The 20,293-nt window shown below is 30.3% G+C and overlaps 1 protein-coding gene across 6 annotated transcripts in view; it reads left to right on the top strand.

Annotated features, from left to right (window-relative positions):
• The first annotated feature begins 671 nt into the window (after window positions 1-671).
• The window catches only part of LOC129915942 (uncharacterized), a 175,489-nt gene continuing 155,867 nt past the window's right edge, over window positions 672-20,293 (top strand). For 3 of the 6 annotated variants that reach the window (XM_055995662.1, XM_055995665.1, XM_055995666.1), the window contains exons 1-2: window positions 672-1,057; window positions 2,131-2,353. The gene's annotated coding sequence lies outside the window, so the exon portion shown is untranslated. The remainder of the gene's footprint in view (window positions 1,058-2,130; window positions 2,354-20,293) is intronic. The other 3 variants (XM_055995663.1, XM_055995664.1, XM_055995668.1) reach the window with 3 other exon arrangements.

The following is a 20,293-nucleotide window of genomic DNA, read 5'->3' on the forward strand; positions in this document are numbered from 1 at the left end:
AAAATTTAAAACCTGAATAGACAGACTCCTTCCCCCCTTTAGATAAAGCGTTTCTGTATCCATATCCATGAAAATATCGCGTTCAGGTGTGAAATTTAAGCAGCACAGCTGCCGTCGGCGCTTATCATACAAAAATGATGTCCTAAAATTTCAGTAAAAATTCTTGACCTTAAAAAATTGATCCTTCATTCAAATATCAAAATAATTTCGGCCAACTTTAAACCATTCTAACCTACTGTTTGAGTTTGGTTGTCAAATCTCCTCAATTCCCAAATTCAAAGTGCAGCACGCAGCACCACCAAAGTAACTTGTCATTTGAGCAATAGAACCGGTATACTTGACAGAGGAGAGCATCGAGCAGCAGCAGCTGACAAAAGAAAGCTCTTTCTGCACATATACACCACCACCACGCGCACACAATTGCATCCCGCATCAACCCAAAGCAGAAAAGAGCAGATGGTCGATGGTCTCATATTGTTGTTGCTTAAGTGTTGCCATTGCCCCACAATTCCCGGCTTACGATATTACTCCCTTCAGTCGTCAAAACCAAAACGAAAAGAAAAAAAAAACAAAAATTAAACTTTTTCAAATATCGAACGATATAAAAATGTAGCAAAGCAAAAAGCATTCAATCGACAACCAACCGGATATTTTTTTTGCCATTCAACGTTCAGCCGTCAGCGCGTTCGGTGGGTGGCACAGAGTGAACGAGAAAGAGAACGAAAGAGCAAACAAAAAAAAAAAAGAAACATCGAGTTTTAAGTTTTTTTTTCTTCTATGTTCGTTTGGTAGAAAAAAATAATTTTCTCAATTGCCTTTGCGAAGTGAAAGAAATATTTTTTTAGGTGGTTCATTTTCTTGTGTCGCGAATATCGATATCGATAATAAATTTGAAGTGTGTGCTGCTTCTTCTGCTTCTGTGTGTATGTGTGTCTGATTTTGTATATCCTTCTCCAAGTGCAATGAAAGAGTGCAATAAATTTACAACACACAACAAAAAATAAAGAGAAAAAAAAAGTGAATTGATTTTTTTTTCTTTTTTTTTGGTTTCTTACATGTAACTTCCTTTGAGTTAATTAAACACCGGTGAGCTTTAGTTGCGAGAGTGCAAATGTGTGTTGGTTGCAATTGAAGACCCAGATTTACATTTACAACCCTCCGCCGAGCTTTAGTTTCCTTCCTGCACACTGGCTGGCTTGTCTGATATCGTAAATCAGCTTCAACCAGCATCCCAGTAACCCAAGTTAATAATCTATATCCTTTTCTCTAGTGTTGGGGTTACACACATTTTACAAAAGTAACTATCCCTTCTCTGCCGCCTGCGTGTGTGTGGAAGGAAGGGTTGAATGTTGAATGCAGCAGCTGGAGAGAGGAGAACAAGAAGAGCACTTGATTGTGTGTATATTTGCTTGGGAACAGAAGCACCCGCAACCAGCAGGGGGCAGCACTAAAGCTAGAGCCTGCTTCTTCTGCTGCTGCAGGACAAAGTGGTGTGATGCGCCTGGGATAACATTAAACAAAAACCCATCTACACTTCTATGTCTACGGTCTACCTCTTTTAGAGTGAACTTGTGTGAGTGTTGCAGAACTCAACAAAAAAAAAAGGGGGGGGAAAAGCCGCTCTCATCGGTTATAGATTCACCTTCTAACTATTTCTCTACCAACCTCTTCACCACCCCCGCACTCTCTTTCTTTCTCTCTCTGCACACCTTCGTCGGCATTTTGGTTTCGATTTCTAGATGAGAAAGGACTCGACTTGAATTATTTTTTGTACCTACCAAAGCGTGCCTGGTGCACTTTTTTACTACTTTTGTGTGTTACTTGCTTTGAATTTAACACTTTAGCACGCATGGTACCAAGCCCGGTCCGGCCGGTCAGTCAAATTTCTTGCCTAGGATACCGGAAATTCCGTGGGCAAGTATAGTTGCTGAATGTCATCCTTTGACTTGAGACCGTAAATTCATTCGTTTTTTTCTTCTTGCAACTCGGATAAAACACCGGTAGTTGTTTGGTTTTAGACCTTAAATTGACCTTAAGCCCTTGCAATAAAAGCTCACCTGTGTTTTTTTTTTTTTACTCTCTTTTTTTTCAATGAAGTGTTAAATTTTCATTTGTTTTTACTACTTATAGTGCTGATTAACGGTATTAAGAGTACTTTGTGATTAGCTTTTTTTTTGTACAAATACTAGCTACTGTTTTTTTTTTTTCCTTCTTCTTTTATAATTCTTTGGTCAACTTTTTTGACAAGAGTGTTTAAGTGGAGTGACATTGTGCTGCTGCAACGGCGAACGAAAAAAGTGAAGAGAGGAGAGAAACGTGTGGAACGTGTTTTTATATTAAAGCTGCACACGAGGTAAGTTTTATATATTTTTTTTTTTTTAATTTTTTTTATTCAATCGTCTCTCTATCTATCATCCTCTGTCCTATAATTACTTTAAGCTGCTCTGTGTCCGTGTCTTATCTTTTGAGCCTAGTGTCCGTCTACGTGGTTGTCCGTACATCGCTGATGTCGTCGTTTTCAGTTTAATTCCTAAGCTTTGAGTCAGATTTGAGTCATCTTTGTTGCATTTTTTGTTTTTTTTTTTTCTTTCTTTTAATTTTGTAACAAAAAAAAAACATACAAGAGATTGTAGAAGACAAGACAACCGGTTATGGTGTTACCAATTCATTATTTTTTTTTTTTGTTTTTCTATTTTTATTTGATTTTTTTTTTATTTTTTTTTTTTTTTTTCTGTGTAATGAGAAAAAGAGAGTGTAGGTAATAATAAAAATGGTCAATCAATAGAAAAAGAATAAAATGAGAGGAAAAATGTTGTATGAATACTGAAATCCAGAGTAGGTAATTTTAAATGTTGAGAGTGTTGATAGGTTAAGTTAATGGAGTTGGGACGAAGAGAACAAGTTTTTTTTTATTTTTTGTGACGGATGTCAGGAAATGCCATTAGTAATGTCTGTATTAGATTTTTTTTTACTTTTTTTTTATTGCAGTTGTAAATATGTAATTGTTGTTAGGTGTTAAACAGGGAAAAAATTGTTTGAAATTGTTTTAAATTATTAAGAATGTAGGGTAAATTAGGGTAGAACAGTGTCCGATCTGTGGGTAGTTCTAGGTTATTTTGACAGATTGAAAAAAAAAAAATTACAATAAGCGGTAGAAAAATTCAATTTCCGTTTTATCAACGATTCAACTCTCGAAAAGTATTGCATTTATTTTTCATTTTTTTTTAATAGATATTTTTATCATTTGGATGTTAATTTTGTGGAAAAATTGCTAAAAAAAAAAGTCGCACTTAGGTAATTGATAGAATAAAAACAAACAGAAAGTAAGGCACTTAGAATCAAGATAATGCTCTTCCTAAATGTATCTTTTTAAAATAATAAGATTTTTTTTATAAAAATAAAAGGAATCTGTTTAAAATCTGTTATCAAAGTGAACTTCATTTCGTTTTAAAAAGAATCACCTACTTTCTTTAAAAAAAAAATTAACTATATCTGCTAAGAATGAAGTTAAAAGTTTCACTTTAATTTAAAAAGATCATTTTCCTTTGAAATTTACTATGAGAAACCGTAGTAGATGCTTTGTTAAGGTGAAAGAAATTAAGAAGATTTTTTCGCTTATTTTAAGACAGCAGTCTTTTTGGCTAATTGCTATGTAGAAATTGGATTAGTTTAAAACAGATTCATTTTATTTTTAGCATATTGATTTAAGCGCGTAAATGGGGTTTTCAGTTTCCTTGGGAGTTCTTCCGATGCTTATTTGCACCCGAAATTGAGTCCCAATTCTAATTTTACACCAATGAAATCTTTAAAACTAAAAAAGTTAAAACTAAAAACCCCTTTGAGTTTCAATTTAAAGCCTGGTTCGAACCATGGAAAAGATCTCATAAAAACTATTTTTTTTTTTTTTTCGTTTTACCCAAAATTTTAAAAAGTTAATACATTCAGCCCTATTTTCTATTCGATTCAGGTGAAAGTCTCAAATAAGAAGCGTTTTCTAAGAAATAATTTTTGAAAATATCAAAATATTTATTTTAGCCATTCTTACCTTAAAAGCTGAAAAACATACAAAATCAAAATATTGGTTTGGAGTACTCAAAAACAAAAAAAAAAACTGAAAATAATGTTTGGAGCATTGTAAAGTTTGTAAAATGATGATTTATAAATACATTTTGCGCAGGCCTTTATATGAGGATCATCAGAGACAAAAAAAAAATTAGCTTCTTTAATTGAACGACGAATTCGTTTAGATTTTTAAAACCGGTATCTGATACAATAAATATGAGTTTCATAAGAACTAAATACATAATTATGTTAATATAACAAAAAAAAGTATTTTATTGAAATAAGTTGTATAAAAATCCTTGAGAGTACCTATTAAGTTTTAAAATTGCAAAAACTGCAAAAAAAAAGGGAATTTGAAAAGAAAAGAGTGGCTTCAAAATTTTTCGTTAATTTTTAAAATTTTGTATTCGTAAAATTAAAAAAATCCTATCCTAAATTTAAAAAAAATCCTAAAAGTTTTTTTTTTATCCTAGAGAATTTTTTTCACATTTTTAAAACTATTACAAAAATCGAAGGTATAAGTTAAACGCTATTTTCAGAACTTTGCAAAAGAATATTTAAGCCAAGTATAAGTTTTAAGCATAATGTAGTTATTCAAAACTTCACTTTTATTTTTATCAAAATTGTACCCAAATCCTCTACTAAATGATACATAAAACAATATATTTCTTTTTTTATTTTCATAGCCATTTACGTGGCAGGATTTAAATTGGCATATTTAATCCCAACCATAACTTTTCCCTGCTAGATTATAATTTTCAATTCTTCCCAGTTTCGTATTACTTTTTTTTATATTTTAGCAAAATTAAATTAAATGATCTACTATACATTTTATAAAAATAAGTGATATTGTGCGAAAAAAATGAGAATAAATGTGGAAAGGAATTATTTTTTTATTTTTTATTTTTTTATTTTATTTTTAAAATATTCAAGATAATTTGTTCGAAACAAAATTTTTCGATTTGTTCCATTACAACTTCTAAACTACTTATCGTAATTTGACAAATGAGGTACCGTTGAAAGCATACTGCTTGTCCGTTTTCTATAAGTTATACGACTTAATAGTAACTTGTATAATGGTGTCCTCTATAGGAATGTAAAATAGAATTTAAAATTCCAAATCTAAAGCAATTTTATTTGCTACCAGTTTAAATTTTTTTTATAAAATCGCCTTAAAAAAGTAACCAATTTTATTTTTTACTTCTCTTAAAAGTTAAAAGGGTTATTGAGCTATATTTGGTCAGTAGTTTTTTTAATTCTTCTGGTTCAATTTTAACAGTTTGGAATACTATTTGAAGAATAATTTGACCAATTTTGTGCTCTAACGCCTAAAAATTACTTTTTTTTTATTAATTTATTATTTATTTATTTTAAAATTTAAAAATAAAATCTAAAGGATACGATATTTGTGATAAAATTGTATTAATCTTTAAAATAATAAATTGACGTCTTATAATGTCAACAAAACTAAACCATGTACATGTACATTGTACCAAATAAAAACCAACACTAAATAACTGTGCCATACCGCAGTCGTCAATCCTTGAAACTTATTTTTTCAAGACCAATTATTATGTTAAAAAAAAATTGGATTATTGCCTATTTGTAATTTAAAACTTAATTATCTATCATTTACAAAACTGACAGTTTTCAGTCAATCTAATTATCCCTCAAAATCTTTGACACATGACAATCATTTAAAAAATATAAAAAAAAAATCATAAAAATTGAGGAAGTCTTTATTTTTCTATAACGATCTTGAAAAAAAATAAAAAAAAAAATTACTACAAAATTATCATAACGACTCATTAGAGATTTAATGAGTTTGAATTGAAGAAAGAAAAAAAAAATAACCTAAACTTCGCATGCTCAATTAGAACTTTAGAATAAGTTATTTTACCACAAAATGATCACCACCACATTAGAGATGTAGTCATTATTTCATCATAATTTTTTTTTTTTTTTTTGTATGTCATAGAGTCCCCTTGAGTTAGACATTTAGAAGTTAACAAGGTCATCTGCAAATAATATTTTTTTTTTTTTTTCAAGATGAAACCACAGAATATTCTACAAAGAACATAGAAAAAAATAATAACGAACAAATAAAGTGCTTCAATAGAGAATTTTTGAAAAAAAAAATATATATACTTTGTTGGTAACTACAGCGAAAGAAAAAAAAATGACAAATGACTTTTTAAAAAACTTGACATCCACGTTGTGTATGTGAAGACATCATGTTTTATTTCTTTATTTTGTTTTTGTTTTTTTTTTTTTTTTTAACTTTATTTTTTCATAAATTTTTAAATTTTGTATTTGTCATTATTTTGAAGTTTTTTTTAAAGAATTAAACTCATTAGCAACATTTTTTGCTTATCTTGACCAGAACAAAGAAAGTTAAAAAAAAAAACAAGTTGGTATCTAATTAATTTAGTGTTATTTTCAAAGCTTGGCTATTCCGGTAGCTGTTGAGTGTCATTTTTCTTAGAATTATATAAAAAGTAATTAAAATCCAATCAACAAAAAAACTGATATCTAAATTTTAAATGTATTACATTTCTGCTAATATTTCTGCTAAAACATCAGAATGAAAACAATTACACAAGGCGATTCATTTCAGCCCAACATTTGAACACAATAATTGAAGGCGGAAAGTAAAAATGTATTGTTAAATGCTGTTCCACAGTTTTGTTTTACAAGCCCACAAAAACAGCATTAAATCGTTTCGGGTGTGACACATTTTCGGGCGTATCAAAAAAAAAAAAAAAAATGATTCATGAAAAATTTTATTGGAATGTAACTTCGTTGAGTGATTAAACTCTGGCGAATTTAGAAAAATATACTTTTTGACTAGAAATTAAAAAATGAATTAATAAGGAGAATTTTCTTGAAAAATACGTAAATTTTTTTTTAAATTGGTGTTTTTTGAAACTAAACTAAAACTTAGTAAGATGATTTCATTGAAATCTTGGTAGAAAATTTAATAGTTTTGATAAAAAAAAGTAAACTGTTTGAAAAAAGAGCAGAAATTTGGTTAACTTTTTCTTTTTTCGAAGAAGTGTTCCCAACTGTAAAAATCGGCATAGAAGAATTGAAAGAACTATTAAACGACTACAACCCAATATCCTTCTCAACAAAAAAGCAAAGAAAATTTGAAAATAATAATTAGTTAGATTTTTACAACGATTTAATGATGAAATGAGCTCATTTCCAACAAAAAATTGTCAAAAAAAATCAAAATATAATCAATATCTTCAAAAACTCGACTCGAGAAGATACATTTTTTTTTTTCTTAAACCACAGTTGACCACTTTCTGACAATGTCGTACTACCTCTAAATAATTGAGGTATTTCTCTATTACTAGTAATGTTAGTAATCTTCAATAGTAAAAACGCCAGAAATGTGGTTCAAACAGAGATGTGCTGTGGTCTTTCTGCTTTTCTTATCAACAATCAAGCATTTCCAACTTCCTTAGTATTTTTTAGTACTTACCGATTTCAAGCAAATGCTCAAATCATTTACTTCACATCAAAATAATTTGAAAAAATGACATTTATCGATAAGTTTAATAACTTCTTCGATAATACAATTACATATCTCCAATATTTTGAAATATTGTTATCAATCAATTATTTCATACTAACAAGCACTTCAATTTTATTACTTAAATCCTATTATCTGCGGTATAATTAATTTTTCAAGCATTCCTCATTAAAAATTACAAAAAAAAAAAACGAAATCTATAATTAAAACTACGCAATAAAAATGACATTCCCATAAAATGAGTCATTTTCACACTTTAAAGGTTTTTGCACACATTCCATTTATACAATGTAGACTCAGTTGAGTAAATGATAAATAATGATCAAGGGATTTTCTATTTTATTTGATTAGATCTTGTGCAATAAATTATTTGTATTAATTTATTTCTAGCAGAGTGGTTAAACAAACTAGAATAAAACTACCAGCTGTTTCAATACAATCAACTTTTTTCTTTAATTTTTTTTTTTTTTGTTTAACCACAATACAAAGCAGAAATATGGTTTGTATTTATCATAACCTTACCTCTTATCAGGCTTTTGAGAGTGAAGGCACTCCTCATTTCTGCCAATGCACTTTATAAATGCATTTCAACTGATAGCGTACAATATTAAATGTATACCATTAGCCTGTACCAGAGGCCCCCATTTGATATCAAAACAACGATAACTCAGTCAGAAAAAAAAGTCTATTGCAATGGTCCCTCGCAGTTGAAAAGCTTTATCAAAGAAAGTCTCTATTTTTGGCTGATGATGAAAGTCAGAAACCGAATACAAAGAAAAAGTTACACCGTCCCCATCCATATTTTGTCAGACACAAATCTGGCGCGGACAAAAGAAAGACGGACAAATGTCTGTCTGTCTGTCTTGTCTGTATTTCAAACTTTATATTCCTATTGTGGGCATGACTTCAATAAAATTTTGTAGTTCTATGCCAAAGCAATCAACCAAAAGCCAAAAACGAAAGAAAAATCAAAAAAAACTAAAAACAAAACAAAAAGAAAAAAAAAAAAAACTGGATCTTTGTCTGTTGGCGCGCACTCCTCGACAACGTTCGTTCGAGAACACTTGTATCTAAAGTTACGAGGTAGACTTGACCCCACTGCCCGCCAAATTACGCCACCGCAAGACCACGCGAAATCACCTAAGAAATACACAGAAATCCCCACAAACCATAAAACGAGAAAAAAAACTATGAAACTCGTTAAGACCTCATCGTCTTGATCATCGTCGTCGTCTCAAAAACTGCAACTTTTCCTTCTATAGAGAAGCCTAAGCATCAGGAGAGTATAGGGTTTAACATACACTCGTACAAACATGCACTCAAATATGGCCGTAAGTTACGATTTTACGATTCCCGACTTGTATAGGGCCGACCGGACTCTGGGGATTGGGATTGGAATAGAATTGCCTTTGCTAGGTCTACCTTACCTATCTTTGCAATCAGTGGCGTATTGAGGGGGGGGCTCAGGGGGCTCAAGCCCCCCCCAAGCCTTCCAGATCATGTTATTTTTTACATAATTTCATTGTAATGTATATGCTTCACTGAAACTTGTTCGTAAATCTTATAGATTTAGAGGCAGCTCACATGCTCGAGCCCCCTCCAAGTTCTGAAACGGCTATTTGTGTTTGTTTGAGTAAGAGCCTTAGCTGTAGCTGGGGGTTGGGTGGTTTTTTTCGGATTTAAGTCCAATTCGAAATTCTTCAGATCACTTTTTAATATAATACGTACGTCGAATATCATCACCGTGTAATTTTGCAAAAGTTCTTATGCAATCTCGATAAACACTTTTTTCAAAAATTATATACTTCTCAAAGCTATTGGAAATAGAAATATTTGATATCTCAAAATCTTAGTGGTCAACATATGTAACTAATGGTTTCTTTCAGCAAATGCCAGTTTGGACTTCGAATTCGGATTATAAAAGCAACATATTACGAAAAAATATATATTTCGAATTAAACATCTAAAATAATTTAATGGAAAATTAGTTTCTAGGCTTTCACTTTCTGCATTTTTCACTCATTTAGATTTTCTGATCGAATTCAATTCACATTATTTCTGTTTGTAAATTTGGTGCCTTTTTTAATGAATCTATAATTTTTAGACAAAATATTATCATAACTTATTTGTGTCTCCTTATTTTTTCTCTTGAATTCTTCTTTTTTTTTCATTAAAATTGCCGATAAAATTGCATCCAGCAGTAATAATTTAACTTCAGAAACAAAATTAAAAAGGATGATCCTTCAGCTATGACAGTTCGAAGCAATTTCGAAGTTTTTGAAATTGATCCAAATGAAGAATATGATATTTTATTTCACGTGAAATCTAAAAGTGATTTCAATTCACTTTCGGTCGAATTGCGGAACAAGAACTTTAAAAACAGGAGACAGCAGTACGAAGCTGTCGACGTCGAGAGCAGTTAAATGCTACTATACCACTTTCAGTATCGCAGCACAGCGCTTCACTCTCGATCAAAGGTGAATAAAATAGAGAGAAAAATTTTTCGTACCCCTCTAAAAAATGTTTGAAAAATTTTCTAGCCCCCTCCAAATTTTTTTCTGGATACGCCACTGTTTGCAATGATCCCTGGAGAGATCGCTCGGCTCCTCGCATGGTATTTTACCTGTTTTTTTTTTGTTATTATATTTCACGTCTTGAGATCATTTTAAGGTTTTGACTCAACCGAGACAGCTTAAATAAAAAAAAAAAAAAAAAAAACAGACCTCCATCACCATGATCTCTAGGAACCAGCATCATCATTATCATCTTCGGCATGATCGTCATCTTTTTAGCTGTCGGTCGGTCATCGTCATGGTTTCGATCATGATCATCATCATCATCATCTTCATCATCAACGTCGTCGTCGAATAGTCGCTGTCTTTTTCGTCAGAATCGGTGGCGGCAGTGTCTGGGGCTGCAACACAAAACAGCAGCAGCAAACAGAAACAGTGAAATTACCATTGAACGCGTCACGATTTATATATAGCTCATAAAAAGCACATTCAATTGTGTTCCTTGGCCATTTCGTTTGCCGAGAAGAGACAGATGGCCAGATGGTACAGTGGGACCAAATGTCCCAAAACTAAGAAATAATCAAAAATCTTTTCCTGGATCAAAGATTTCATAGTTTTGGCTCTATCATTTTGTAATTTGTTCCACTGTATGATGCAAGAAAACAATCTTATTGCAGGTTTTGTGTGTGTTTTTTAGAGATAAAAGGTATATTGGCGGCCGTCATAAAATTTAAGCTGGATTTTTTTGTTTATTCTTTTTTTTTTTTTTTGTAAGACAGACACAATAAACGCAGCTGTGCAGTGCGCCGGTTTTATACCTACTTTTTATTTTTTTTGCTGGTTTATATTTTCAAGTGTCAAAATAAAAAGCATTTTGTAACATGAAATGGATCAAGTGAGAGAAAGAGATAGAAATATTTTGCATTGCGCAATGAAAAAAACACAAAAAATCAAACTAAGTGCAAACATTTTGACACTTTAACTGACAGTTTGTATAAACTGTCAGAAAATGTTGTTTAATGCGGGTGATAATGTGACTTTTAACGTGAAAGGTGCACCAAAATTGGGAGCATGTAGTAAAAAGAAAAATCCATATAAAAAATGCTGAACATTTCAAACAAGAATTTAGAGTTAGAAGTGACATAATAAGTATAATTTAAAGTACCGCACATTATTTTTGATACAAGGAAAAAGTTGCTTAAGTTTGATTTGGTTTTGATTTATGATGGCATTTTTTAAAAAATTGAGAGACTGATAGAATTTCGCAAAATTATTTCCGTCACTTTGACGTGTCATGCAATTTTCATCTGAATCTTTTTCAGATTCTTTCAAAATGACACATTATTTTCTCAGTTTTAACCTTGAAGATTTCAACCATAAATCTTAATCGCATGCAACCTTCAAGTTCAATTTCAACAAATTTATCATAAAAATTATTTTTTTTATAAATACATTATTGACATACGCATCAATGCCAAATATTAATATAAATCCGCCTTTGACGCGACGACGGTATAAATTTATAAACTAGTAATTTAAATAAATTAAATTTCCTTCCAATAAAAAACAATACAAAAATAAAAAATATGAATATTTAAAGACACAGAATTCATTATACAATCAAATCAGCACTTCATAATTCGACATCTTTTGATTTTCATCCAGTAACACACCTTTTCCTCCTTCATTATTATCTGTCATTAAGTTAATTGCATTTACTTTAAAAGCTTTTTATTAATAGTCTGGGAGTGAGAGTTGACGTGTTAGGCAAATTTTGAAGAAGTGACAGTGAAAATGTTCCAAAATTTCTTAAAAAAATTGAAAAAAATTCCACATCTTAATTAACTTTTACTAAACTTTATAGGCGCAAGCCCATTGTAAAAGATTCAATCGAATAAATAAATAAATGAAATGAAAATGAAATGAAAACAGAACAAATTTTCTCCTCAATCTTGTTGGAAAAATGCCTTCCTAAATATTCTTAAAGACTCTTTTTAATTTTGCGATTAAATTTTTTGGAACGAATTCATGTTTTATTCAGGAGATATGAATAGAAAACTTATTGAATAATTAGATGCTTACTTTATGTATTTGTGGTTGGTACTGAAAGAAGAACTCCTAAACCTAGTACAAAAAAGCTATCATAAGAAAAGTTGAATTTTCAGTCTTACATTCCACATTATTTAATTTTTACTCTAAGTGTTTGACTTGCAATTTATCAATTGATATATTCGACTATACTTTTTTTCTTCCAAGTCACATGCTTTAATCCTAATAAATTCTCCATAAAATTTTAATTACATGTTGTGGAACGTATTCATAATTGTATGCAAAAACAATAAATAATTTATTTATTGAAGAATGAAATTTCTTACTAAATCTATGTGTTCTTAGTATTTCTAAACCTGGAAGAAAAAACTTTTCATACAAAAGTCTGATTTTCAATCTTACGTTCCACATCATGTTGTTTTGATTTAAGTTGTTTGATTAGCAAATGTTTAGTCAGGTAGCTTTTTTGACTGTACTTTTTCTCTTTCCACACACATGCTTGGAACTTTTAAAAATATTGCTATTACATGTTGTGGAACGTATTGATTTTTTTTTTATCAGAAAATTTGAATACTAGAAATATTGACAAAATTAAATTTGAACCCTTCCACTTTCTACAACAATTGTATATTGGACTTTCATCCTATATGAACCTTAATACACAAGAGAAGATTTTGTAAAAAAAAATGTAGTTCTTTTATCAATGTAACTCCTATTTTATACTTGCTTTTAACGCCAAAATTATTTTGTTATGTAAGATCTGAACCAAAAATACGTGTTTGCTGGTGTCATAAGTAGTACCTTTTATTTTTCTTTGAATACAAACTAAACCTTCTTTATTTAATCGATTGACAAAAAGACACGACAATTTTCTCAGAAGATAAAACCCCATCCTCTTTGTTTCTCTTTATCTCTCTCAAGATGCGGGTGACCATCATCAAGAGTTAGTTTCTATGTTATGGTGTAATAAACCAATGCAACAAATTGGCTGCATACAACTCGTGTTTTATGTTAATTTTGAAATCTTGTTCGCGCGCAATGTAAAATTTTATAAGAAAAAGGTGGAGCTGTCACAATTCAATTTGAAATTGTTCTTGATTCTACATCTATACATTATGGTTGTTGCAAAGATAAATCCATCTTGATAATATTTTTATGAAAACTATATGACTATGCGGTTTTTGATTTAAGATGCATCACGTAAGCAAATAACATAAGTTGCTGAGTGCTGCTACAAATAAGAAAAAAAACCCAGACGCTTATATTTCTATTTAAATTGTAAATGTTATACAATCGTCATGCAGAAGAGAGGCTTGGCCTGATGATCCTCTAGGTATATTCAGTACTTTACCACTTTTTTTATAAGTCTGTGGCTGAAATTGTGTGTCTAAGACGAGATTTTACACTTAAACTCATTTAATACGTAGATCAGTTGAACCATATCAGTGTTGCCAAAACAGATTTATTCTGCTGATTTGTGTTATTCTTGAATATGTTTTAATGAAGATAAAAAATTTACATTAACTTACTGGTATTTCAAAGTTTTTTTACTTGAAAAAAGACACTTTTTTAATAATATCGGGTAATTTTAAAATCGGCTTTTACATTAACTTCAAAAGAATTATTTAAAAAAGTGAACACTACGTCGATTTTATGTAATCCTAAATAACATATTATCAATTTCAGGGTATCTCATGTCGATTTTACATGATTATTAACAAAATGTACAACCAACACTTAATTTTAAATAGATCTCACATTGTTTTTAACATAATTTCCATGAATCGTAAAATAAATTATGTAAAATTTTAATTTGTACGCCTATTTTACATGTTTTTTAGCCAAATCTATATCAAATTTATCATATTTTTATAAAAAAAAAGCAGAGTTTTACGTTAAGATATCTTGATCAGTGTAAAATTATTCAATTTTACATTATTTTCAGCAAAATTTACATCAACGTAAAAGTTTTTTTTCTTAAAAATACTGAATATTAACGTCGATTTTATATGATTCTTTAGAAAATTAGGTACAATTTTGGTGTAAAGAAGTAGGTATTTATTACTCCTATTTTACATCATTCATACAAAAATTTACATCAACTTAATGTTTTTTTTTAACTAAGAACAATTTATTAAAAAAATGACGTCAATTTTGTGCTATTTTAATGAAATCGACATCAATTTCAAACTGGCTATTTTTTTTTCTTGATTTTACATTATTCAGAATTATAACAACTTCATTTAAAAATAAATTTTTAAAACAACATTTTTTTCTTATAGTTTTACTTCATGTTCATAATCCTACTTTTTAAAAGTTTGCAATCAATTTTAAAGTCTTACACTAAAAACTAATTTTTACTTTGATTTTACATCGTTCTTTTTTAAATCTTCAGGTACTTAAAAGTTTTTACACTAAAAAGTTTGTTAATTTACACCAGTTTGTAAAATCTACATCAGTAAATGACACAAAAAAACTTCAGTTAACTTTTTTTACAAACTATTTTTCATAAATTTAACAGTGTTTTACTTTCACAAATAATAGCTGGGGATTCTTTTTACACTTTTAACATTTTGTTTCCCGATTTATTTGTATTTTGGTGTAAGTTTTTACACGTGAAGGAAAGTGTAAAATTCGACAAAAACAAATTTGCAAATTTGAACTTATTATTATTCATAAATTTGAAAATGCTTTTTACATCACATTGGCAACCCTATTTCACTTCGTCTCTATGTTATTTTAGATTTCGGTAAGAAATTGTCTGTGAGCCCCGTAAAACTGGATTCAAGCGGAGGATGTGGCTCCGTAAGGCATCTGCGTGAAGACCCAAACCAAAGTAGTCTTCAGCTTCACGGAGCGAGTGAATTTGTTGTGCGTTCATTGACGTGTAGTTCCATCCGCAAAGTACACAGATCGTTGGTTAATTTTAGAATCTCATTCCTCCAAAGAGAAAACGAAAAAAAATGAAAGAAAAAAAAAAAAACTAATGTTCGCCAAACACTTTCGTCCTAATCTGAGAGGAGTTGAACTCTGCAACTCTGTGGGGAATGCGATTAGTTTTTCCTCTTTTTTGTGCAATGCTTTCAATCGATATTGGAAAAATTGCGCAATCAAATCAGAAGAAGAAGAGAGAGAAATCATCATCTTGGTCGTCCTCTGTGGTTTTTTTTTTTTTTTTATTCGTTTTCCATTTCTTTTTCATCGTCATCATCATCAGCACCATCATCGTCCATCGTCGTCGGCCGTAATAATCTGCTGCTGCTCTAGATGCAAGATGCAACATTGCAGCATAGCACAAAATTGCTGCTCTTCCATGATGGTTCTGGTTCTGCTGTTTAGTGCTGGCTCTGGTATATTGTGGAGCTGGTGCATCCCTGGCAGCGATCAATGACCTTGTGCTCGATGTTGATGATGATGGTTGGCTGGTTGGTTGGTTTAGAAAGATGGTGCTGGTTGCTGGCTGATGCTGCCAATGTCCAGCTGTGTGTAGAATTGCATCGAAAGAGAGACGACAGCCAAAGAGTGTACCTATATTTCTATCTTTATATAAAGAAGATGAAGAAGAGTCATTGGACGTCCTTCGGAAGTGCAGTGACCCATGACTGGCCAAGTAGTTTATAGATGCAGCCAGCCCAGAGAGCAATGATTTTTCTTCTTCTTCTCCGTTTCATGATTTGGTGATTTAAATTTAAATGAATACATCACATCAAGCTGCCAGCCAACCAGCCAGCAGCGCAGCGGTTCTCAAATATAAATAGAAGCTTCTATAAAGGAAGATACAAAAACAACAACAACTTTGATGTCTTTGGCAAGACTTTTAAACACAAAAAAAAAAAAAACACAATTCACCCCTAGCTGATGTGGTTGGTTCAATTTGGATGATTGCAAGACCGCCCGAGGAACGACAGTGATTTTTTTTTGATAAAATTTACTTCTCTTTTTTATTTTTTTTTTTATTTTGTGGTTCATTTTGGCGGAATACAATTGAATTATAGATTTATGACTATTTGACTTGTGAATGTCGGCGCTATATTAAATGATTTCAATATGGTGGAAGCTATGTGAAAATTTAATAAAGATAGGTAGAGAAGTAAGGTTGGGTTTTGAAAGGGTACTGTCTCAAAAAAACTTAAGATCCATTAGATTCCACTTTTTCTTAGAACTTCACATCGGCAGGAATCAATTAATGTTATCAACCCACGACTATTTGCAAAAATTGTAAAAAAAAAAAACTTTGATTAACCTTTTGTGTATTGAAAAACAAATATGTACGTTCCACAAACATGATCGGTTTATTGTTTGTTTTATTAAATATTGTTTTGGTATTTTTTAGTCTAAAGAAAAAATGTACAAAAAAAAACTATTGATTAAATTTTCTTTAAATACGTTCCACAAACCTCCACACAGTATTTTTAGACTGCATCTCTGTAAAAAATATTTAAAAAAAATTCGCCCGTAGTTGAAAATAATTGTATAAGAGTGAATGCATTCCACAAACATTTCCAATTGGAGAAAAAAACTATTCTTAAAACTTGTGGTCTTTAAGAAATGAAAATTAAATACATTCCACAAACCCGTTTTATTAAATTTCATTAATTTCGTGATTTTCTTGCATAATACATAATAATGATTGTCCCAAGATAATGATTTGTTAGAATATAACACGTTGTGGAACGCATTAATTTTTTATTTCCAAAAGTTAAACTCCAGACTTGAATGATACAAGTTGAAGATGTCTTTAATTTTTGTGTTCACCTCGTGAAGAATATAAAAACCGATATATTCCACAAAAACTTTCAAATTGTATTTTGTTTAAACTGTTTTCTCGTAAAATAAAAAGAAAATTATGTTCCACTAAAAAATTTGTATGAGTTAAAATAAAATTGTTTAATATTGGTCGATGCATTCTGTAAATGAAAAATGAATCTCTCCTCCCGGGCGCCATTTAAGCTTAATAAAACTCTGGCTGAAATGATGAACTTCACTGCTCCCTCTAAAAAGAAGAATTGAATTACATAATTACGCATGAATCAAAGAAACCAGAGAAAAGTGATGTAAAACTGGGGGAATACTACTAGATTCTCAATCTTAGCTTTTTCAGTTGGTTTCGTCTTCTTTACTTGCAAAAAAAAAATACAAAAAAAAAAAAAAAAACACAACAACTGTATAACATTTAAAAACAATTCGTGCCTTTTGATGCGGAAATGGAAATTGTGCAGTTATAATCAACTATAATCGTGGGTTAAATTACGTATAGAAGCTGCATTTGCATTTTTATATTCTCGTATACTCGTTACATTATATCTTTTTTTTTTTTATTATTTGAGAAAATAGTAGATACTTATTAGTTTGGGATTCTTTTACATAATATGATGAACTCATATTTATAGATACCGCTATAATGACGCATAATTTGTAATTTTTTTTTTTTATTTTATTTTGCATTTTCCGGTGGAATAAATACAAAAAAATTGTATTTATTTGAATGAATTGTTAATCGAATATAACCTTGATTTGAAATGAAATTCAATACGCGTGACAAACTAAATTGCTCCAAATGTGCATATCAAAGGGAATATTGTTCAAAGCGTGCCAATTTTACTATGTCAATTTTTTTTGTTGTTTTTTTTATTAATGGGAGCACGTTTTGATGCAATTTTTTTTATTGTTATATTTTTTTGGTTGTTCTAAAGGAGATGTATTGGGTTTGTGTAAGAGGAAAAACAAAATTTAATTTACAATTATATTCGAAAGATTTTGGAATATTTTTCACAATAATTAGGTGTTCCATAAAATATTCCAAGTTTTCTCGATTAAATATTAATAAATAAGCCAAATTTTCTTCAGTCAGAACAGAGTGTGAACCATAATTTCACAGAAAAAAAAAAGCGTTAAATTTCTGAACCAATACAGGAATGCCCAAAATATGAAACTTTGTATTTCCATTTAGGTATATAAATTAGATAAAAAAGGAAATCTCATAAAATTTTACACTTTTATTCTAATAATTCACACTATCTTACACCAGGAAAATTAAACAAGGCGAAAGCAAAGCAGAAATAGGTTTTCATCTTAAAACAGTTTCTTTCTGCATTTCTCATATGATTTTGCACTTTGTCCTTTATAGTTCACATATTCTTCGACTTCTCCAAAAAAAAAAGTATGAAAACTGGCTTATGTTTCTTGTACTTCGTTTTACATAGTTCACATAAGCTTAAAAAAAAAAAAAAAATTGAGAGCTCGTCTTCTGATTTTTGTTCTTCGTTTCTCATAGTTCACATCAACTTTTTCAAAAAAAAAAAAAAATGAAGACTTGTCTTCTGTACTTAGTTTCATCTTATAACAACATGTTTTTGAACTAATTTCAATTGTTAGTTTTTATATCATAACATTTTTGATATATGTACCTATGTAACTCGAAAACTCTCTGAATTTGGAAATATTTTTTAAAGAACACAAAAATAATATTTAATCCAAAGATAAGGTTAAAGAAATGTTTTATGCCAGAAATTGCCATTAACGGCTTATTGTATTTTGCTGAAATAAAATTTCTTCCCGCAGTATTCAACTTTAACAACTTTAGATTTTAGAAAACTAAAAAAAAAAACTATCCCACAAATCTTTTTCAAGACCATGGTCATCCACTAAATCATATTAAGTCTCATCAACTTTAACCACTCTTTTGGATTCAATGCTAATTAAAACACATAAATACTTCTTATAGCCTTAACCGAAAATAAAAAAAAAAAAAAAAAGCCAAAACAACGCCTAAAGCTTCTCTATCCGTATAAAGAAAACAACACTCATAAATTAAAATCTGTCAAAACTATATTGTCTTTACAGCTCCATAAAAGCTATCATATCTGTTCATCTTATGATCCCATAAACAATTAATATGGTCAATGGTCGTTTTGGTTCTGCAACGCGGCGCGAACTTATTCAATTCAGTTCAATATGACCTCATAATATGCGTGCCAAAAGCAAATTAAAAAAAAAAAATTAACACACTATAAAAAGAAATTAAAAAAAAAAAACTTAAGACTTTTTTTTTGTTTTTCTTGGATCTAAATCGGCACACCATTTAAGGCAAACCGAAACCAATTAAACTTGCCACAAGATCACCATCAATCAATTTGATTGGGATACTTTAGCTATAACCATTTTTTTTTTTTTCTCCTATCAAAAATACTCATTTTTTATATAAGCCAGCTGAGTCGCGTTCAAATCTAATAGATCACAAGAAATTATTCAATTTAGAGTCTGTGGAACCCTTTGAACAACAAAGAAACAAAAAACCATTACCAGCACCGCAAAGTGTCATCACTCGCCCACTTTTTTTTTTTTTTTTTTTTTTGAAAACCAGATAAATTACACATCGTTGTTGAAGATAAATGGAGGCTTGGGGGAAACGCCTCTCAAACGATGTAAAAAAAAAAAACAATTTTTTTTATATCTACGAAACAATTTTATTAAAACTCAAATTTAACCCCTTCCCCCTCTTCTCCCCCTCCACATATCACCTTTTGCAATAAAAAATTTCAGCGCAAGCCAAAGTTATTTCTTGATTTGCATCCGTAGCACCAAAGTATATCTTCCAAGGACCCGGCCCGTATGTTAATCCATCTCTAGACTCCAAAATCATTTAATCCCCTCGCATGTTTTAGTGAAAAAAAAAAATAACAACTCTGCATTAGTGTAATACAATAATGGTTACCGCACGCTGCTAGCTTGGCTATGGCTAGATGTTGTGTGTGCATTGAATATTTTGAAAATCCCGCCCGCCCACTGCAATTATTATTATTATTGGGCCCCCAAACGTTTAAGCATATAGTTTTTACATACGACAGAATTGCTGCGTGGGTCTCCGGATTTCTGGCTATTGAATTCAATCCAGTCGAGTCGAGAGATATTATAAGTACTCTGTCGGCAGATTTGTGTTTGTTTTAAAAACTTCATTTATAGTCTGGGAAAATAGGTTTAAACATCAATTCAATCGTTGTTGTCGTGTTTTGAAACTCAATTTTCTTTTGTAAAAATAAAAATGTGTTAAAATATGAAAGTAAAACTGTTTGAATCAGAGCTATTTTGGGTAAATTGTTGAAATTTTAATAGGATTTTACACTTTGCC

This window comes from Episyrphus balteatus, chromosome 3 (assembly GCF_945859705.1).
Source record: "Episyrphus balteatus chromosome 3, idEpiBalt1.1, whole genome shotgun sequence".
In the NCBI taxonomy this organism is placed as follows: Eukaryota; Metazoa; Arthropoda; class Insecta; order Diptera; family Syrphidae; genus Episyrphus; species Episyrphus balteatus.